Genomic DNA, 23,853 nt, shown 5'->3' on the forward strand with positions numbered 1-23,853 from the left:
ATGGGAACAAGAGCTTTCCCAGAATGTCAGGAACATGATGTATACACAAAAATGCACCAAAGGTAGAGTGAAGAATTTAACAATAAAGCCTGTCATGGCTCCTAGACATTGCCCTGGAGAGTAGAGAGCCAAGTCTTTCACAAATGGCAGGCTGTTCTAACTCAACAAATAGAGCAGAAGACTTACAATGAGAGACAAAATAAATGAACGTTAAAGTGCTTCTTTAGAAGAACTCTAAGTTCTCATTTGGCCCTTTGTGAAGGTTCTGCTCTAAGGCAGACTTTAATGGAGATAGACCAGCTAACCAATTCAATTACCATGGATTAGAAAGGTCAAAATAATGAAGATGGCTGGTTGGACTAAGTGAATGAGGAATCAAGAACATGATTTTGCAACCTATAAAAAAACAAGCAGACACTCAATTTTAAAAAAGCAACCATCCAAGGATGGACCCTAGGTCATCCTGCATTATGGACAGATGGGCACTGTTTGGGGTCTCCACATAAACTCAGATTGGTGGGCTTTCTTTGAATGGATCTGAACACTTATGGGAGAAAAGTTTTTCCTCAACCTCAGTAACAAACACTTCCATCAGTGAACCAGGCCTGGTATTGCGAAAGGTCTTTCTTTTGGTCCTGCAGTATTTTCTAGTGGAAAACCATCACACAGACCTGACGGAGTTCTGGACTGAAAGGAGGTTGTAGGACGTCACTCCTCATCTTTATAACTTTGGATAAAACACATAACACATCCTTCTCTTGGTATTTCACTTCCTCCATTCAGAAATGAAACATGAGCTATTTTTTTTTCTTATAATATCTCAGGGAATCTAGTGCATTAATTGGTACTTCTTAAAGTGTTTGGTAATTGATTAAACTTTTATTTGAAAGAGATAATGTGGAGATGTGTCTTTCAGTTGGAAGGGCATGATTGAAATCTAACCACAATGTTTTCCACTAATAGTAAATATGTGTTTCCCCAGATCACAGAAAAAGAGTAACATCTCCCATCCTTACCACTGTGCTCTGTTTTTCAGTAGGTCCTCTGGGCAGTTTCCTATATTCTCTTAACTGAGGTTCTCCTGATCACCAATGACATCTTTCTCCCCTCAGACTCTTTGCAATAGACCCCTAGGTCTTGAGTTGGTTACTCTTTCTCCCCTTTAATTGCTAGAAGTGATTTTATGAGCCTTCGGCTCATAGGCTACCACTCCTGAGGTGGCTGGTTTCATTCTGATCCTCTTCCACTATCATTTCTGTTCAGTATCATCTCTGTTCTAACATCTTGATGAACAGGAGCAAAAGCAATTCCTCTTCCCTAGGCTCCAGATCAAGTTCCCAGAGGGGAAACTCTAAGACAAAGGTCATTCACATAAATATGAATATCTCTTTATGCTAAAAAGTAACTTGTCACCATGCTTAAGGTGAAGGAGGGGACATCTCACCACCTTCCTATCCCCCAGGGGCAGAGGTGGGACTCTTGTCTTTCTATCAGATCTTCCAAAGACACCTCCACTAATCCTTTTCTTCATTCTGACAACCCTTTAAATAATTGATCTGGCTGGAAATTCAAACTGGGGCAATATGTGTTCATATATGATCTAGCTTTGAAAACTCTCATCTATTTTATTTCTATATCTTGGTTCAAATTAATTTTAACATCCTGTTACCCTTGCACTGATCATACTATTCTTCATCTGATAGTCATCATTTTGTCTAAGTTAAGGATATTGCTGAAGAAGATGTATATTGAACATGGTATGAACTCTTTGGAGATACTTCTTTCTGGTGTTATTACAACAATTGTTTTTTAAAGCACTTTTTTTAATTTTATCTTGACACTGTAAACTGTGCAACTAAGTGTACATTCTTTTCCATGTAATATCACAGCCTAATTGTACCTTGCTGATGGCACATGTACAGGACTCTATATTTATTTAATTTCTGCCCTGCTTCAATTTTTCTATTTGATTTCTGAAAGGCAACTGGGTATAATGTTAAGAACTCAATCTTGAAAGTAGGACCATTGTAGGTTTGTATTCTGGCTTGGCTCATAGTGAGTGTTCATTTTATCTTTCTACTCTTTATTCACCTGTAGGATGTCCTGAATTCTTTCTGGCAGTAAATGCAAAGAAAATAAAGGAAAAAATAAAAGATCTGCATTTACAAAACACTTATATTGTGAAAATTCATTGAACATGTTATTTCTTCTCATTAACAAAAGAGACATTTTCTCCTCTATCCCCAATCCCAAATTCAAGAAGAAAGGGGGGAATAAAAGAGAGAGGGAATCCCAGATTGGAGAAGTCATCTGGCTTAACATAAAGGTTAATTCTCTTTTCATGCATGTACTCATGAACACACACACGAACACACACACACACACACACACACACACACACACAGAGAGACAATTACATTTTTTTTTCTAAGCACTTGAAAGCTAAAGATCATCCTGCTCAAGAATGTTGGGGTCAACCAGGAAATCAAAGAAGAACTTAAACAATTCAAGGAAACCAATAAGAATGAAAACACACTGATCCAAAACCTACGGGACACTGTAAAAACTGTCCTAAGGGGGAAATACATAGCCATCCAAGTCTCATCGCTTCTCGGCCTTTTGGCTAAGATCAAGTGTAGTATCTGTTCTTATCAGTTTAACATAGCCATCCAAGTCTCACTCAAAAAAACAAAACAAACAAACAAACAAAAAAAACCCAGAAAAATCCTGAATACACAAATTAACTTTACACCTTAAAGAACTAGAGAAAGAACAACAAATAAAGCCTAATCTCCACATTAGAAGAGAAATAATTAAGATTAGAGCAAAGATCAATTAATTAGAAACCAGAAATATAGAGCAGGTCAATGAAACTAGAAGTTGGTTCTCTGAAAGAATTAAGAAGATCGATAAACTATTGGCCAGACTTATCCAAAAGAAAAGAGAAAGGATCCAAATTAATAAAATCATGAATGAAAGGGGAGAGATCATGACTGACACCAAGGAAATAGAAACAATTATTAGAAATTATTATCAACAACTATATGCCAATAAATAAAGCAAACTGGAAGAAATGGATGACCTCCTGAAAACTATAAACTACCAGGACTGAAACAGGAAGAAACTGACAATCTGAAAAGACCTGTAACCAGTAATGAGATTGAAACAACAATCAAAAGCCTCCCAAAAACAAGAGTCTAGAGCCTGATGGATTCCCTGGGGAATTCTGGAGACATTCAAAGAAGAAATAACACCTATTCTCCTGAAGTGTTTCAAAAAAATAGAAATAAAAGGAAAATTTCCAAGCTCATTCTATGAGGCCAACGTTACCCTGATCCCAAAATCAGGCAGACACCCCATCAAAAAAGAGAATTACAGACCAGATCCCTGATGAATATGGATGCCAAAATTCTCAACAAGATCCTAGCTAATAGGATCCAAAGTACATTAAAAGGATTATAAACAATGAATCTTGGAACACTGCATCTAAAACTAATGATGTATTTTATGGTGACTAACATAACACAATTAAATACATATATGTATTTATATATATTAGAAATACATATTCTCTCTCTATATATAGATATATAGATATATAAATATAGATATTTATTATATCTATATTTAGATATAAATATATCTAAATATATATATAGATATATAAATATAAATATCTATATTTATATATCTATAGATATAGTTATAGATATATTAGAGAAACTTAAAAAAAAAAGGATTATCCATCATGACCAAGTGGGATTTATCCCTGGGATGCAAGGGTCATTTAACATTTATAAATCAATCAATGTGATAGAACACATATATAAGAGAAGAGAAAAGAACCACATGGTGCTCCCAATTGATGCAGAAAAAGCATTTGACAAAATACAGCATCCTTTCCTTATTAAAACTCTTCAGAGTGTGGAGATGAGGAACATTCCTCAATTTCATAAAAACCATCTATGAAAAGCCCACAGCAAATATCATTCTTAATGGGGAAAAGACAAGAGTCTTTCCCTTAAGATCAGGGACATAACAAGGGTGTCCACACTTGCCACTATTGTTTAACATAGTACTGGAAGTCCTAGCAAAAGCAATCAGAAAACAAAAAAAATAAAATGTGTTCAAACTGGCAAAGAAGAAGTCAAACTCTCTCTCTTCACAGATGACATGATACATTGTATGGAAAACTCAAGACTCCACCCCAAATTACTAGAACTCATAGAGCAATTCAGAAATGTGGCAGGATACAAAATCAATGCACAGAAATCAGTTGCTTTCCTATACACTAATAATGTTAACTATAGAAAGAGAAATTAGGGAATCGATTCCATTTATAATAACACTGAAAACCTTAAGATACCTTGGAATAAACCTAAAGAAAGAGATAAAGGATCTATGCTCTAAACTACAGAACTTATGAAGGAAACTGAAGAAGACAGATGGAAAAATATTCCAAGCTCATGGATCAGAAGAATAAACACTGTTAAAATGTCTATCCTGCCCAGAGAAAACTATATTTTCAATGCCATCCTGATCAAAATATCAACAGCATTTTCAAAGTGCTAGAAAAACAATTTAAAAACTTATATGGAACCAGAAAAGACCCTGAATTGCCAAGGAAATGCTGAAAAAGAAAAACAAACCTAGGAGCATCACATTGCCGATTTTAAGCTACACTATAAAGCTGTGACCACCAAGACAGCATGGTACTGGCACAAACAGACACACAGATCAGTGGAACAGAATAAAGAGCCTAGATATGAACCTTCAACTCTATGGTCAACTAAACTTCAACAAAGAAGAAAAAATAGCCAATGGAAAAAAGACAGTCTCTTCAATAAATAGTGCTGGGAAAATTAGACCGCTATATACAGAAGAATGAAACTCTACCATTCTCTTACACCATATACAAGGACAAACTCTAAATGCATGAAATAACTCAATGTGAAACAGGAATCCATCAAAATCCTAAAGGAGAATATAGGCACTAACCTCTTTGACATTGACCACAGTAACTTCTTTGAAGAATATCTCCAAAGGCAAGGGAAACAAAAGCAAAAATGAACTTTTGGGACTTCACCAAGATCAAAAGCTTCTGCACAGCAAAGGAACCAATCAACAAAACAAAGAGACAACCCATGGAATGGGAGAAGATATTTGCGAATGATACTACAGATAAAGGGCTTGTGTCCAGGAACTTCTCAAATTCAACACCCAAAAACCAAATAACCAAGTCAAAAAATGGGCAGAAGACATGAACAGACAATGCTCAAAAGAAGACATACAAATGTCTAACAGACATGAGAAAATGTTCAACATCGTTAACCATCAAGGAAATTCAAATCATAACCACACAGAAAATAGCTTACACCAGTTAGAATGGCAAAAATTGACAAGGCAAGAAACAACAAATGTTGGAGAAGTTGTGGAGAAAGAGTAACACTCTTTTTTTTTCCAGTGTAACAGAATTCATTGTTTTGCACCAAACCCATTGCTCCATGCAATACGTGCCCTCCCCAATACCCACCACCTGGTTCCCCCAACCTCCCACCCCCGCCCCTTCAAAACCCTCAGAGTGTTTTTCAGAGTCCATACTCTCTCATGGTTCACATCCCCTTCCAATTTCCCTCAACTCCCTTCTCCTCTCCATCTCCCCATGTCCTCCATATTATTTGTTATGCTCCACAAATAAGTGAAACCATATGATAATTGGCTCTCTCTGCTTGACTTATGTCACTCAGCATATTGTCTTCCAGTCCCATCCATGTTGATACAAAAGTTGGGTATTTATCCTTTCTGATGGAGGCATAATACTCCATAGTGTATATGGACCACATCTTCCTTATCCATTCATCCATTGAAGGGCATCTTGGTTCTTTCCACAGTTTGGCGACCATGGCCATTGCTGCTAAGAACATTGGGGTACAAATGGCCCTTCTTTTCACTACATCTATATCTTTGGGGTAAATACCCAGTAGTGCAATTGCAGGGTCATAGGGAAGCTCTATTTTTAATTTCTTGAGGAATCTCCACACTGTTCTCCAAAGTGGTTGTACCAACTTGCATTCCCACCAACAGTGTAGGAGGGTTCCCTTTTCTCCACATCCTCTCCAACACACGTTGTTTCCTGTCTTGCTAATTTTGGCCATTCTAACTGGGATAAGGTGGTATCTCAATGTGGTTTTAATTTTAATCTCCCTGATGGCTAGTGATGATGAACATTTTTTCATGTGTCTGATAGCCATTTGTATGTCTTCGTTGGAGAAGTGTCTGTTCATATCTTCTGCCCATTTTTTGATATGATTATCTGTTTTGTGGGTGTTGAGTTTGAGAAGTTCTTTATAGATCCTGTATATCAACCTTTTGTCTATACTGTCATTTGCAAATATCTTTTCCCATTCCGTGGGTTGCCTCTTTGTTTTGTTGACTGTTTCCTTTGCTGTGCAGAAGCTTTTGATCTTGATGAATTCCCAAAAGTTCATTTTCGCTTTTGTTTCCTTTGCCTTTGGAGACATATCTTGAAAGAAGTTGCTGTGGCTGATATCAAAGAGGTTACCACCTATGTTCTCCTCTAGGATTCTGATGGATTCCTGTCTCACATTGAGGTCTTTTATCCATTTTGAGTTTATCTCTGTGTACGGTGTAAGAGAATGGTCAAGTTTCATTCTTCTACATATAGCTGTCTAATTTTCGCAGCACCATTTATTGAAGAAACTGTCTTTTTTCCACTGTATATTTTTTCCTGCTTTGTCAAAGATTATTTGACCATAGAGTTGAGGGTCCATATCTGGGCACTCTACTCTGTTCCCCTGGTATTTTTCAAAGAGCTGGAGCAAATAATCCTAAAATTTGTATGGAATCAGAAGAGACCCCCAGTTGCTAAGGAAATGTTGAAAGAGAAAAACAAAACTGGGGGCATCACATTACCTGATTTCAAGCTTTACTACAAAGCTGTGATCACCAAGACAGCATGGTACTGGCATAAAAAAAGAGGAACACTCTTACACTGTTGGTAGGAATGCAAGCTGGTGCAGCCACTTTGGAAAACAGCGTGGAGGTTCCTAGAAAGTTAAAAATAAAGCTACCCTATGACTCAACAATTGCACTATTGGGCATTTGCTCCAAAGATAGAAATATAGTGAAAAGAAGGGCCACAAGCACCTCAGTGTTCATAGCAGCAATGTTCACAATAGCCAAACTGTGGAAAGAGCCAAGATGCCCTTAAACAAACAAATGGATAAAGAAGATGTGATCCATATATACAATGGAATATTACTCAGCCTTCAGAAAGGATGAATACCCAGCATTTGCATCAACATGGATGGAACTGGAGAAGATTATGCTAAGTGAAATAAGTCAAACAGAGAAAGACAATTATCATACAGTTTCACTTATTTGTGGAACATAAGGAATAGCGTGGAGGACATCAGGAGAAGGAAGAGGAAAATGAAGGGGGGAATCTGAGGGGGAGAGGAATCATGAGAGATCATGGACTCCAGGAAACAAACTGAGGGTTTTAGAGGGGATGGGGCTGGGGGATGGGTGAGTCCAGTGATAGGTATTAAGAAAGGCATGTATTGCATGGAGCACTGGGTGTCATAAGCAAACAATGAATTATGGAACACTACATCTGTATGGTGCATAAACAATGAATTTTGGATCACTAAAAAATTTTAAATTAAAAAAGCAAAAACAAAAACTTATAATGTACTGTATGGTGACTAACATAACAATAAAAAATTATTAAAAAAATAAATAAAAACAAAAAGTGTCTGGGGTGGGGGAGTCAGATGCTTAACCAGCTGAGCCACCCAGACACCCCAAGCAAAGTTTCTTTTCTTTCCACAGGTCATGTTTTCCCAGTCATCATCACTAGATTTTAAAGTGACTGATAGTCCCATTCACTGCTCCACTCTATGCCTGAATGTGTGAATCAGTGGAGCAAAACTGACCTAGAATACCTAGACCCTTAATGGATCTGCACAATTTTGCCATGTTTCTGAAGGAAATAGCCACAGAAAAGAAAAATAAATAATTCTTCCTTGTATCTTTTGTTTCACATACAGGCAAACATAGAACTACATGTACCCATAATTTTATTTCTTGGAATGGTTTTGTTTAGGAGACTCAGCACTTTTCATCTATTTCATTCTCTTCCTCCTACTTCTCATTTAAGATTTGGAACCAGTTTATCAAGGAGTCTCAACATGTTATCCTGATATATTTTTTTCAATGATAACTTCCTGTGATGGTTAATCTTATTGGTCAATTTGGCTAGGATATGGTGCCCACTTTTTTAGTTAGACATTAGTCTAATTATAGCTGTAAAGATATTTTGTGGAGGTAATGTAAATATATGTACATATATCCCATTGACTTTTGCTTTTTCTGGAGAGCCTGACTGATGCACTTCCTAACATATTCACTCCTAGAATTGCCCAGTGGTTGGTTGGTATTTAGAAAGGTGCCCTGGTTTGTTTAGACATTAAAGCTTCTGTTGGAGTGTTGGCTTCCACATAAATGTTGTGTATGGTTTTCCTGGGGTGTAGTAAAACTTCTTTTCACTCCTAAAAATCCTCTCCAGTGGGGCCACCATGATTCCCTTCAATCCTAAACCGGGACCCATCCTCACTGCTTCCACTAGTTAGAGGGTCCTTCATTTGGTCCAACAGCAACCAGTACAGCTTCAAGGTTACTACCTCTCCTTCAGCTTCTGTGTGGATCCTGGAATTGACAGTTTCCCTTTCACATATTCTCAGTGAGAGACCAGAGAACTGGAATGGGTAGAGGCTGACTCCACTTTCTTCTCAGGAACATTACTACACAGCCCCTTGAAGCCTCTGGGATCCTGGGATACAACAGGTCTTTCATCATCAGAAATGTTCAATCTAGAAGGAGGCCTAGTGTCTTGGTCAAGAATACCCTCAAACTTCAGAGGATACATAGCAAGTCTCTCCATCTCAACAGAAAGGAAGAGGAATAACAATAAACATCTCTAATGTCAGCTGAGCACCTAGAGGTGTGCTCCATACAAGCTGCTTGACCAGGAGCTGTCCCTGGAGCTGTCTTACCAGATCCCACTCAGGTGGCAGCACAAGTATGGGAAATACCTTGGGCAGTTCAACAAGAATACAGCCAGAAAACAGATGCCAATCTCCTTTTAGTCAATTCAGCTCCAGAGGAGGAAAAGTGCACCATCCCCTCACTAACACAAAATTATTAGTAGCTGTTCTATTAGCATAGCACTCCCCACTAATACAATGTCCTTCCTTCTTTCTCTGTTTCTCATTATATTGAAGTATGGTGAGGTGGCAGCCACTGTTGCTGGCTTACTGACCAGTCTCATTAAAGATGCATGTACTAGTTTATATCCTTGGTTTGAGGGCTTAACTATAAATCTGGGAAATCTTGTTACATAGGCAAATATGCCTTGGATCTATTGTAGAACATATTTAGTAATAATTCTAATAAACTTTCAATAGCTTATAATCAAAATACTGTGCTGTCCCTGACTAGCATGAGAAATATCCTTTTACTTCGGATGCCAAGAGGTTCTGGGACATGATAAAGACAAAAGAGAGTCTTTGGGTCCTAAAAGAGTGAGTCAGGACAACAAAGAACCTACAGGAATAGCATGAAGTGAAGATTTTGCAACTTTCACTTATGATTTTGGCCCCATAATGGGAAAAGACTGTGTAGCAATGAATGAATAATTTGGTTTCATTGTCTACATTGATCTCACTCAGCAGATAATTGCTTGATATCTTCGTTTGCTTTAGTGGGCATTACCTAAGAGAACAGTTTCTGGCTGACTGCCCTTTGTTCTGCTTTTATGTATCTTTAACATGGAGACAACCAGCTACACCACAATTAAAATTTCATTCCATGACCAGAAATTAAGTAGGACAAAAAAGACAAGATAAAATGAGGCATCACACAGCAAATGTGAATATAGGCGTGTGAAAAAATAAAGTCTTGCTACTTATTCCCATTCCTTACTTCCATGACAATCTATTGCTGTATCAACAAATTAATTCTCCTTTCCTACATCTTCAGTCAACATCAAGAGGCATAGCCAGTATCAAATACTGAAACTCACACGAGGTATTGCCAATAACATTGTATTTAGCAAGACAACACAATAAACAGATCCACCTACTAAGTATACTTAATGCAACATCTGTTTCCAGGTAGTGCAAAATGCCTTTCAGAATCTATTCTCATTGCTGCTGATCTCACTGTGGGAAACATAAAATTCGGTATTAGAATTATCTTTCTTTACAGGAGACAAAGATGATTTGCCCAGTAGACTATGGAGGAAATCAGAATAAGAATGCTAGTTTCTATCTAACTCTCTTAGTCAAAATTTCATTCATCAATCCTCATTGCTTTTTCTGAGGAATTAATTTACCTCCCCCAAAACTGAATCTAAGAGAAGTGCAATCTCCTAAAGCTATGTTGCCCAATAGAGCAGCCACTAGTCATGTGTGGCCTTTGAGCACCTGAGATGTGGCTAACCCAACCGAGATGTGCTACAAATATAAAATACACAACAAATTCCAAGTATTTAGCACAGGAGTAATAATGTAAAGTAGCTCATTAACAAGTGTTTAAAGCAACTGCATATTAAAATGATAACATCCTGGTATAATGGGCTTCTTACTTTTTAAATATATCTACTAGAAAATTTAAACACCGTGCAGAGGTTACTTTGTGACTTGCAACATATTTCTATTGGACAGCACTGACTATTCTCTCCTGGAGCTGAAAACTTCTCCTTTCTCCACTTCTCCCCTAGACAACTCTTCTTTTCACTCTCTCTTCCATGTTCGTCATCCTTTCTGCTTCCTTGTTATTTTGATCTTTGTTGCTAATTCTCCCTTCTTTGTTCTATTTCTCTCCCTGAGATTTGGAATAGAGAGAAAACTGAACATGGTTAATGCAAGGGAGAAAAGAAGATGATGAACTTGGAAGTGCTCTGTGGTTCGTGGTCTTTGTTTTATGTACACATATCCACCATTTTCAAAGTTCACTCTAGAGATGACCAAAAAAGGCAATCATGGGAATGAGCAACTCCTTCCCTCATTTACCTAGGGAAGGATCTCTAACCACTATATTTCCCTGAGGAGATATATGTCTTTTTCTTAGGAGGGAACAGTGCAGAGCTTATTTCACAGATCCCTTCTACCATCACCTGGACTTGTCCCTCAGGACAAGAGGCTAATTTGATTAGCAAGATTTGGGAAAAAGCCTGACAATCATTGGACCACAAAAAATAAGGGATGGGGCATTACACTGAATCTCAGACAGTACCTGGCTCCTTCTCTTTTGAGTTCTTAGACTGCAGTTATAGGCAGAGCCATTTTCGGAACCCAAAAGTCCAAGTCCTAATCCTTAGAACCTGTGAATCTTATTTTACACGACAAAAGGGATTTTGAAGACGTGATTAAGATCATTTTTTAGATTTTATTTATTTGAATGAGAGAGAGAGAATGGAAGAGAGAGAGTATGAGTGGGAGGAAGAGCAGAGGGAGAAGCAGACACCCAGATGATCAAGGAGCCCAATGCAGGACTCGATCCCAGGACCCTGGGGCCACCACCTGGCTGAAGGCAAATGCCTAACTGACTGAGCCTCCCAGGTACCCTAAAATAAAGATCTTGAGATACGGAAATTACCTGGGATTACTTGGGTATATACAATGTAATCACAGGGATCTGAGAGTGAGCAAGAGATTCAAAATCTAGAGAAAGGGATATGATTTTGGTAGCAGAGAGAGATGTGGGGTGACAAGAAATGGGGGGGGGGCAGAAGCTAGAAAAAACCAAGGACATGGATCCTTCTCTAGAGGTTCCAGAAGGAACTAGCCCTACCAACACCTAGATTTTAGTTAATGGAGACTGATTTTAGCTTTCTCACTTCCAAAAATATAAGATAAAAATTATATGACCACAAAAAAAAAAAAAAAAAAAAACACTAAATTTGTGGTCATTTGTTACAGCAGCAATAGGAAACTAATACTTCCTAGAGGAGTCTAGATGCAGCTGATTCTTTCGGGCTATCCTAACTGATAGAGCCAGTCCAGCTTAAGCTCAACTATATGAGCCGGTGCAAATCAAGGCTGCGAGGTTTCTAAGGGTTTGGTGGGAAGGAAGGCCCTCTGCATTCCCTACTTTGGTCACTGCAGAAAGCCCTGAAAAACTCATTCTTTTCCCCACTTCACCCCCTTGTCTGTTTATTTAATGTCTGTCAGAAGTCTGAAGGCAAGGGTTATTTGGCAGGACTTAGAAAGGGAAGCCAATTCTAAATCTGTTTAAACTTGCTTTCAGATATACATTAAAGAATCAAAGGTTCCAGTTCAAATGCCGCTTCAAGGCTTCCCTTCCTCAAATTCCTCAACCCTATTTGCTCCATGATTCAACCCCATACCTCAAATACTATATGCATTTATGGAATGTCTTCTAGGCACCCTTGCCCTATGGCAGACATTGTAGTGGTATTTTAAAATGTACACAGAAAGGTGTTTTTTTCCTTCAAAGAAGTACTTTCAGAGAACAGAAGTTCTACATATATAAAATGGAGAATGTGCAAAGTATTTCTGGCTATTTTAGGAAAAGAATAGTTCAAAAAATGAGTGATTCAGATTATAAATGTATTACATTTTGTTAGGAATTGGTTCATGATCATGATATCTATCATCATCTATTTTGTTACTTGAGAGAATTATTTTAAGTATAGTGTTTTGCAACTTACAGAGTGAATTTACATATTTATTATTCTCACAATTCTGTGAAATCAGCAACGTCTTCATTTGAGACATAAAGAGAGATGAGAGTCTGAGAAGTTGATATGCGTTTCCAAAGTTTTATAGGGAATAATGGATGGAATGTGCTGTAAAACCGAGATCCTGTTCACTCCAGATCCAGCCACATCTTTTCTTAAGTGTGTATTAGAAATTTCACATGAATTTTCCTTTCTGGTTTGGTTCCAAAGTTGGGATCTGAGCTTTGAGACCTATAAACACACTTCTCCCTAACTCACACCATAAGTCACCACCAAGCTGAAAGTCTCATAGCCCCTGATGAGAGATGAAGATCACAAGACTTCATCCATACAAAACTAATCCCTCTGGGAGAGGAATGAGCTCAACAAATGGGAGTTTTTTTGTTTTTTTTTTTTTTTGTTTTTTTAAGCAGAGTTGACATACAAAGTTAAATTAGTTTCAGGTATAAAATGTAGTGATTAGACAAGTTTATACATGCATATGTTGGAAGAATTAATATTGATAAAATGTCCATATCACCCAAAGCAATCTGCAAATTCAGTAGCATTTTTCACAAAGCTAGAACAAATAATACTAAAGTTTGTATGGAACCACAAGTGGCTAAAACAATCTTGAGAAAGAAAAAGCTGGAGGTATAACAACTTCAGATATTGAGATTTACTACAAAGCTGTAGTAATTAGGGGCACCTGGGTGGCTCAGTGGATTAAGCCGCTGCCTTCAGCTCAGGTCATGATCTCAGGGTCCTGGGATCGAGCCCCGCATCGGGTTCTCTGCTCCGCAGGGAGCCTGCTTCCTCCTCTCTCTCTGCCTGCCTCTCTGCCTACTTGTGATCTCTCTCTCTGTCAAATAAATAAATAAAATCTTTAAAAAAAAAGCTGTAGTAATTAAAACAATATGGTAGGCATAAAAGGATTTAGATCAACAGAACAATATAGAGAGAGCAGAAAGAAACTCATGATTACACAATGAATCTAAGTTGTGATTTTGAACTGTAAAAACAGAGTAACAAAATTTGAGTAAAGATAATACTGAAATCTAGGTCAAATTCTCAAATAACAGAAACAAAAACAAAGTGCTAAAATAACCACAAGCATGTCAAAACACAAACTGCAACTATTATTATTGAATTGAATGCTTTTCCTTATCTACTTCAGTTCTTATATCACTTTTTTTTTAATTTTTTGTATATTTATTAGACATTTGTATTTTTCCTACAGTGCTTTGCTGCTTTGTATTTTTTTCCCATTTTATTTATTTTTTCAGCGTAACAGTATTCATTCTTTTTGCACAACACCCAGTGCTCCATGCAAAACGTGCCCTCTCCATTACCCACCACCTGTTCCCCTAACCTCCCACCCCTGACCCTTCAAAACCCTCAGGTTGCCCCAACCTCCCACCCCTGACCCTTCAAAACCCTCAGGTTGTTTTTCAGAGTCCATAGTCTCTTATGGTTCGCTTCCCCTCCCCAATGTCCATAGCCCGCTCCCCCTCCCCCAATCCCACCTCCCCGCAGCAACCCCCAGTTTGTTTTGTGAGATTAAGAGTCATTTATGGTTTGTCTCCCTCCCAATCCCATCTTGTTTCATTTATTCTTCTGCTATCTCCTACCCCCCCATGTTGCTTCTCCATGTCCTCACATCAGGGAGATCATATGATAGTTGTCTTTCTCCGATTGACTTATTTCACTAAGCATGATACGCTCTAGTTCCATCCACGTCGTCGCAAATGGCAAGATTTCATTTCTTTTGATGGCTGCATAGTATTCCATTGTGTATATATACCACATCTTCTTTATCCATTCATCTGTTGATGGACATCTAGGTTCTTTCCATAGTTTGGCTATTGTAGACATTGCTGCTATAAACATTCGGGTACACGTGCCCCTTCGGATCATTATGTTTGTATCTTTAGGGTAAATACCCAGTAGTGCAATTGCTGGGTCATAGGGTAGTTCTATTTTCAACATTTTGAGGAACCTCCATGCTGTTTTCCAGAGTGGTTGCACCAGCTTGCATTCCCACCAACAGTGGAGGAGGGTTCCCCTTTCTCCACATCCTCTCCAGCATCTGTCATTTCCTGACTTGTTCATTTTAGCCATTCTGACTGGTGTGAGGTGATATCTCATTGTGGTTTTGATTTGTATTTCCCTGATGCCGAGTGACGTGGAGCACTTTTTCATGTGTCTGTTGGCCATCTGGATGTCTTCTTTGCAGAAATGTCTGTTCATGTCCTCTGCCCATTTCTTGATTGGATTGTTTGTTCTTTGGCTGTTGAGTTTGCTAAGTTCCTTATAGATTTTGGATACTAGCCCTTTATCTGATATGTCGTTTGCAAATATCTTCTCCCATTCTGTCAGTTGTCTTTTGGTTTTGTTAACTGTTTCCTTTGCTGTGCAAAAGCTTTTGATCTTGATGAAATCCCAACAGTTCATTTTTGCCCTTGCTTCCCTTGCCTTTGCCGTTGTTCCTAGGAAGATGTTGCTACGGCTGAGGTCGAAGAGGTTGCTGCCTGCATTCTCCTCAAGGAATTTGATGGATTCCTTTCTCACATTGAGGTCCTTCATCCATTTGGAGTCTATTTTTGTGTGTGGTGTAAGGAAGTGGTCCAATTTCATTTTTCTGCATGTGGCTGTCCAATTTTCCCAGCACCATTTATTGAAGAGGCTGTCTTTTTTCCATTGGACATTCTTTCCTGCTTTGTCGAAGATTAGTTGACCATAGAGTTGAGGGTCGATTTCTGGGCTCTCTATTCTGTTCCACTGATCTATGTGTCTGTTTTTGTGCCAGTACCATGCTGTCTTGATGATGACAGCTTTGTAATAGAGCTTGAAGTCCGGAATTGTGATGCCACCAACTTTGGCTTTGTTCTTCAATATTCCTTTGGCTATTCGAGGTCTTTTCTGATTCCATATAAATTTTAGGATTATTTGTTCCATTTCTTTGAAAAAAATGGATGGTATTTTGATAGGGATTGCATTAAATGTGTAGATTGCTTTAGGTAGCATAGACATTTTCACAATATTTATTCTTCCAATCCAGGAGCATGGAACATTTTTCCATTTTTTTGTGTCTTCCTCAATTTCTTTCATGAGTACTTTATAATTTTCTGTGTATAGATTCTTAGTCTCTTTGGTTAGGTTTATTCCTAGGTATCTTATAGTTTTGGGTACAATTGTAAATGGGATTGACTCCTTAATTTCTCTTTCTTCAGTCTTGTTGTTGGTGTACAGAAATGCAACTGATTTCTGTGCATTGATTTTATATCCTGACACTTTACTGAATTCCTGTACAAGTTCTAGCAGTTTTGGAGTGGAGTCTTTTGGGTTTTCCACATATAGTATCATATCATCTGCGAAGAGTGATAGTTTGACTTCTTCTTTACCAATTTGGATGCCTTTAATTTCTTTTTGTTGTCTGATTGCTGAGGCTAGGACTTCTAGTACTATGTTGAATAGCAGTGGTGATAATGGACATCCCTGCCGTGTTCCTGACCTTAACGGAAAAGCTTTCAGTTTTTCTCCATTGAGAATGATATTTGCGGTGGGTTTTTCATAGATGGCTTTGATAATATTGAGGTATGTGCCCTCTATCCCTACACTTTGAAGAGTTTTGATCAGGAAGGGATGCTGTACTTTGTCAAATGCTTTTTCAGCATCTATTGAGAGTATCATATGGTTCTTGTTCTTTCTTTTATTAATGTGTTCTATCACATTGATTGATTTGCGGATGTTGAACCAACCCTGCAGCCCTGGAATAAATCCCACTTGATCGTGGTGAATAATCCTTTTAATGTACTGTTGAATCCTATTGGCTAGTATTTTGGCGAGAATTTTTGCGTCTGTGTTCATCAAGGATATTGGTCTGTAGTTCTCTTTTTTGGTGGGATCCTTGTCTGGTTTTGGGATCAAGGTGATGCTGGCCTCAAAATGAGTTTGGAAGTTTTCCTTCCATTTCTATTTTTTGGAACAGTTTCAGGAGAATAGGAATGAGTTCTTCTTTAAATGTTTGGTAGAATTCCCCTGGGAAGCCGTCTGGCCCTGGGCTTTTGTTTGTTTGGAGATATTTGATGACTGTTTCAATCTCCTTACTGGTTATGGGCCTGTTCAGGTTTTCTATTTCTTCCTGGTTCAGTTGTGGTAGTTTATATGTCTCTAGGAATGCATCCATTTCTTCCAGATTGTCCAATTTGTTGGCGTAAAGTTGCTCATAGTATGTTCTTATAATTGTCTGTATTTCTTTGGTGTTAGTTGTGATCTCTTCTATTTTATTCATGATTTTATTGATTTGGGTCCTTTCTCTTTTCTTTTTGATGAGTCTGGCCAGGGGTTTATCAATCTTATTGATTCTTTCAAAGAACCAGCTCCTCGTTTCATTGATTTTTTCTATTGTTTTTTTGGTTTCTATTTCATTGATTTCTGCTCTGATCTTTATGATTTCTCTTCTCCTGCTGGGTTTAGGGTTTCTTTCTTGTTCTTTCTCCAGCTCCTTTACGTGTAGGGTTAGGTTGTGTACTTGAGACCTTTCTTGTTTCTTGAGAAAGGCTTGTACCGCTATATATTTTCCTCTCAGGACTGCCTTTGCTGTGTCCCACAGATTTTGAACTGTTGTGTTTTCATTATCATTTGTTTCCATGAATTTTTTCAATTCTTCTTTAATTTCCTGGTTAACCCATTCATTCTTTAGAAGGATGCTGTTTAGTCTCCATGTATTTGGGTTCTTTCCAGCTTTCCTCTTGTGATTGAGTTCTAGCTTCAGAGCATTGTGGTCTGAAAATATGCAGGGAATGATCCTAATCTTTTGATACCGGTTGAGACCTGATTTGTGACCCAGGATGTGATCTATTCTGGAGAAGGTTCCATGTGCACTAGAGAAGAATGTGTATTCTGTTGCTTTGGGATGAAATGTTCTGAATATATCTGTGATGTCCATCTGGTCCAGTGTGTCATTTAAGGCCTTTATTTCCTTGTTGATCTTTTGCTTGGATGATCTGTCCATTTCAGTGAGGGGAGTGTTCAAGTCCCCTACTATTATTGTATTATTATTGATGTGTTTCTTTGATTTTGTTATTAATTGGTTGATATAGTTGGCTGCTCCCACGTTAGGGGCATAGATATTTAAAATGGTTAGATCTTCTTGTTGGACAGACCCTTTGAGTAGGATATAGTGTCCTTCCTCATCTCTTATTATAGTCTTTGGCTTAAAATCTAATTGATCTGATATAAGGATTGCCACTCCAGCTTTCTTCTGATGCCCATTAGCATGGTAAATTGTTTTCCACCCCCTCACTTTAAATCTGGAGGTGTCTTCGCGTCTAAAATGAGTTTCTTGTAGGCAACATACTGATGGGTTTTGTTTTTTTATCCATTCTGATACCTTGTGTCTTTTGATTGGGGCATTTAGCCCATTAACATTCAGGGTAACTATTGAGAGATATGAATTTAGTGCCATTATTAGCCTGTAAGGTGACTGTTCCTGTATATTGTCTCTGTACCTTTCTGATCTACTACTTTTAGGCTCTCTCTTTGCTTAGAGGACCCCTTTCAATATTTCCTGTAGAGCTGGTTTGGTGTTTGCAAATTCTTTCAGTTTTTGTTTGTCCTGGAAGCTTTTTATCTCTCCTTCTATTTTCAATGATAGCCTAGCTGGATAGAGTATTCTTGGCTGCATGTTTTTCTCGTTGAGTGCTCTGAATATATCATGCCAGCTCTTTCTGGCCTGCCAGGTCTCTGTGGATAAGTCTGCCGCCAATCTAATATTTTTACCATTGTATGTTACAGACTTCTTTTCCCGGGCTGCTTTCAGGATTTTCTCTTTGTCACTAAGACTTGTAAATTTTACTATTAGGTGACGGGGTGTGGACCTATTCTTGTTGACTTTGAGGGGGGTTCTCTGCATTTCCTGGATTTTGATGCTTGTTCCCTTTGCCATATTAGGGAAATTCTCTCCAATGATTCTCTCCAATAGACCTTCTGCTCCCCTCTCTGTTTCTTCTTCTTCTGGAATCCCAATTATTCTAATGTTGTTTCGTCTTATGGTGTCACTTATCTCTCGAATTCTCCCCTCATGGTCCAGTAGCTGTTTGTCCCTCTTTTGCTCGGCTTCTTTATTCTCTGTCATTTGGTCTTCTATATCACTAATTCTTTCTTCTGCCTCATTGATCCTAGCAGTGAGAGCCTCCATTTTTGATTGCACCTCATTAATAGCTTTTTTGATTTCAACTTGGTTAGATTTTAGTTCTTTAATTTCTCCAGAAAGGGCTTTAATATCTCCAGAGAGGGTTTCTCTAATATCTTCCATGCCTTTTTCGAGCCCGGCTAGAATGTTCAGAATCGTCATTCTGAACTCTTGATCTGACATATTACCCATGTCTGTGTTGATTAGGTCCCTAGCCTTCGGTACTGTCTCTTGTTCTTTTGTTTGTGGTGATTTTTTCCGCCTTGTCATTTTGTCCAGATAAGAGGATATGAAGGAGCAAATAAACTACTAAAAGGGTGGCAAAGACCCCGGAAAAATGCGCTGTAACCAAATGAGAAGAGACCCCAAATTGTGGGGGGGAGAAAGGGGATAAAACAGCTTCTGAAAAAAAAAGAAAAAAAAAAAAAGAAAGAAAAAAATTTAAAAAATAAAACAAATAAAAAAATACAAAAAAGAAAGAAAAAATATATATATTTAGATGAAATAGTCAAAAAATGTTAAAAAAGAAAAGGGTAAAAGTTTTAAAAAATTTAGCAGAAGAAGAAAAAAGAAAAAAGAAAAAAAAATTGAAAAAAGAAAAAAAAATTGAAAAAAGAAAAAAAAATTGAAGTAGCCGCAAGACTAAAGAATCATGGGGAGAAAGCCATGAGTTCCGTGCTTTGCTTTCTCCTCCTCTGGAATTGCTCTGCTGTCTTAGGAATTGAATCTGCTTTCTCCTTGATAGATGAAATTCGTCCTGGCTGGATATTTTGTTGATCTTCTGGGGGAGGGGCCTGTTGTAGTGACTCTCAAGTGTCTTTGCCCAAGGCGGGATTGCACCGCCCTTACCGGCGGCCGGACTAAGTAATCGGCTCGGGTTCGCTTTTGGGAGCTTCTGTTCCCTGAACGCTTTCCGTAGAGTTCCGGAGGACGGGAATGAAAATGGCGGCGTCCCAGTCTCCGGCCCGGAGGAGCCGAGAGCCTGGGGCCCCACTCCTCAGTGCGCCCCCAGAGGACAGCACCCAATCACTCCCGTATCCCCAGCCTCTAGCCGCGCTCCGAGCTCACCCAGCCCGCGACCAGTTCAAGGTAACCCCGAGCTGAGAGTTCAGTCCTCGGCTCTGTCTTGGCAGCCGGTTTCTCCGTTCTAATACCTGCGAGCTCTCCGACACTCCGACACCCCCGATCCTTCTGTGACCCTGCGGGGCCTGGGGCCACGCTGGCCCCGCGTGGGCTTCACCCCGGTTTAGCCCCTGGAGCAATGTCCCTCAGTGGAACAGACTTGTAAAAGTCCTGATTTTGTGCTCCGTTCCTCCGCCGCTTGCCGGGAGCCGGCCCCTCCCCCCGCGGTCTATCTTCCCGTCGTTTTTGATTCACTTCTCCGCCAGTCCTACCTTTCAGAAAGTGGTTGATTTTCTGTTTCTAGAGTTGCTGTTCTTCTTCTCTTCGCTCTTCCGTTGGATTTGTAGGTGTTTGCAATGTTTAGATAAGCTATCGAGCTGATCTCCTGCTACCTGATGTAGTCTCAGGCTGCTACTTCTCCGCCATCTTGACTCCTCCCCTTATATCACTTTTTTTTTCCTTTTTTTTATTTATTTTTTCAGCGTAACAGTATTCACTTTTTTAAAAATATTTTTAAAATATTTTATTTATTTATTTGCCAGAGAGAGAGTGCATAAGCAGGGAAAGTAGCATACAGAAGGAGAAGTAGGCTCTCTGCTGAGCTGGGAGCCCAATGTGGGACTCCATCCCAGGACCCTGGGATTATGACCTGAGCTGAAGGTAGCCTCTTAACTGACTGAGCCACCCAGACACCCCTACATATCATCTTTTAAATAATATACACACAATGGGAAAGTTTTCAATTCCAGTGACTTTTAAAGTGCTTGTGGGGGTGGGGGGGTGGCGCCTGAGTGGCTCAGTGGGTTAAAGCCTCTGCCTTCGGCTCAGGTCATGATCCCAGGGTCCTGGGATCGAGCCCCGCATCGGGCTCTCTGCTTCGTGGAGAGCCTACTTCCTCCTCTCTCTCTGCCTGCCTCTCTGCCTAGTTGTGATTTCCTCTGTCAAATAAATAAAATATAAAACAAACAAACAACAACAACAACAACAACAAAAAAAAAAACAAGGCGAATGCTTTAAAGTGCTTGTAAGGGACTTTGATAGATACTTTTTTTTTTTTTTTTAAACCTGTCCACTCATTTCTTCCCAACCCAAACACAGCAGCTTTGGAAACAGACACTCTGGTCACCAAAGGAACATGAGAAGAGCCTGGCCAGTCAGAGTTCCCCATTCATTCCTCGGAATGTGGTAGTGGTGGACATGGGATCCATAAAGGGTCAACAAAGGTCCTTTAACAAGACCTTTGGAAAAGGAAGCTCTGTTTAAGCCTTAGTGACTTCAACAGAGAGGCAGTCAGACAGTATATTTCCACTGACCCAGAAAAACCTTTGTTCAGAATGAAGCTGAGTAGGGCCAGGCTGACAGGAAGCTACATGGAAGAGAGAAGAAAAGTCTGGTGATATTAGACCCTATGTTCCAGACCCTGGGGCCCCAGTCTCAGACAGTGTGATATGTCAAACATTTGGACTTTATCTAGCAAGACTGGATATCTTTATCTAGCATGACTTTGTGCATCAGGCCTCATTTCTTCTTCTCTTTTGAGCTAGAGGGGCTCTCTACTTGTTAGGAGGGGATTTTCCTAAACCTAGGGGTTGATGGCCAGGAGTGCAGTGTGGTATCAGAGATAGAATGGGGAAAATGTAGAGGGGATGAGGGAAAGAATGGCTATTATGAATATTTCTAAGCACTAGAGATTCACTAGTAAATAAGAAGAGAAAAAGTCACTGCCATCCAATCTATTTTTAAGACACCAGAAATGATGAGTTCTATAAAGTAACTGTTAGTCAAGGAAGGCCTTTCTAAAGAGGTATTTAAGCTGTTACATGGATGACAAGAAGGAGAAAGCGAAGTAAAAATCTGGAGACAACAAAAGTATTTCTGGGGGAGGAAACAGCAAGTGCAAATGTCCTAAGCAGAGGGCTGTTTGGCATATTTGAAGAACAAAAAGAGGGCTGGTATGGATGGAAGGCAATATAGTGTAGTGTGAGGGTTTTCAACGTCAGTGCTGCTGATACATGGGGCTGGATAATTTAAAGAGGAAGCAACATTGTAGTTAGTTAGAGATAATATGAAATACTCTGTGATACTCAAGAGAATCAACTGAAAAGTAAGAAATGTATAAGATCTATGGAAACAAAACTACAAAACATTCCTGAAGGGAAACAGAAGTCACAAGAAATGGAATAGCACGATATGTGGTTTACGAAGACTTGATATTAAAAGGGTTTAAATTCTCCAAAGTCGGGCACCTGGGTGGCTCAGTAATTAAGTGTCCGCCTTCAGTTCAGGTCATGATCCCAGGGTCCTGGGATCAAGACCTGCATTGGGCTCTCTGCTCAGTGGGGAGTCTGCTTCTTCCTCCCTCACTGGCCTGCTTGTGTTCCTGCTCTCACTGTTTCTCCATTAAATAAATGAATAAAATCTTTCAAAAATATATAAGTTCTTCAAACTCAATCTGTAGCTCTAATATGATTCAAATAAAAATACCCACAGGATTTTGTTCTAACACTAAATAAGGTGATTATAAAATCATGTGAAAATATCAGCAAGTCAAGAATAGTCAGAAACGGGGCGCCTGGGTGACTCAGTGTGTTAAGCCTCTGCCTTTGGCTCGGGTAGTGATCTCAGGGTCCTGGGATTGAGCCCCACATCGGGCTCTCTGCTCAGCAGGGAGCCTGCTTCCCCCTCTCTCTCTGCTTGCCTCTCTATCTACTTGTGATCTCTCTCTATATATCAAGTAAATAAAATCTTTAAAAAAAAAAGAATAGTCAGAAACATTATGAAAAATATGAGGAATGAAGAGAATGAGCTCTATTGGTTATTAAAACATGCAATTTAGTTATAGCAACATGATACAGGCTCAAGAACAGACACTAATGAACAAAATAGAGTCCACTAATACAAACAAATGCCAATAGAAATTCAGTAAATAATAAAAGTGGTATCTCAAATCAATGGGGAAAATATTAAGAATTTTATGGTATTGGGATAATTGTATAGCCACCTAGAAAAATGTATATTAGATCTGAACCAACAAAACTTATACAAAATAAATTCCAAATGAATCAATGACTTAAATGTATATATTTAAAAAGAAGCCCTAAAATTACTGGGGGGGGGGGCTTGAGAGAATTATTTATAGTCATGGAGCATGAAAGACTTTTTTAATTAAAAGACAACATTCTGAAGCTTTAAAAGAAAAAATGGAATAGAGTGCCTATAAAAATTAGAAATATTCATTGCAAGATCACTGTGAGAAAAGTAAAAAAAAAAAGTCAAGAAAAAAGTCAAACTGAGAAAAGATTTGCAACCTTATCACAAAGGGCTCATATTAAGAGCTTTTACCAACCAATAAAGATCAGCAACCCAACAGAAAATTGGGTTATCTATTTATCATTCCCCACTTTGACATTTTTTTAGAAGCATCTATGTATATTTTCAAAAGACTTGATAAAATAAAAAATTCAAAAAATAGTGATTATTTGGACTACTGTTTGGTTATGCTTCAAAAAAGACTATTACACATAAATACTGACTTGTGTAAGTGGGTATTTTTGTAGAAATTGATAAATGTTGTGAGTTTCATAGCTGAACTGACACATTTTGAAAATTAATACGTGAACTAATAAGACAGAAAAGTGGCCCAAGAACTGAAGCAGCAGTTCATAACCAGGGATAATATAAAAACTTAAACACATTACACAACCACTTTCGCCCTCTCCGTCACCAGCTCTTAAACCGACAGAAATTCTAGGAAAGGTTTTAGACTTCA

The 23,853-nt window shown here is 38.7% G+C and overlaps 1 pseudogene; it reads left to right on the forward strand.

Moving 5' to 3' along the window:
- Positions 1 to 2,603: 2,603 nt before the first annotated feature.
- LOC123925411 lies at positions 2,604 to 2,711 on the forward strand (annotated as a pseudogene).
- The last annotated feature ends 21,142 nt before the right edge of the window (positions 2,712 to 23,853 follow it).

The sequence above is a fragment of the Meles meles genome, chromosome 14 (assembly GCF_922984935.1).
Source record: "Meles meles chromosome 14, mMelMel3.1 paternal haplotype, whole genome shotgun sequence".
NCBI classification, from domain to species: domain Eukaryota; kingdom Metazoa; phylum Chordata; class Mammalia; order Carnivora; family Mustelidae; genus Meles; species Meles meles.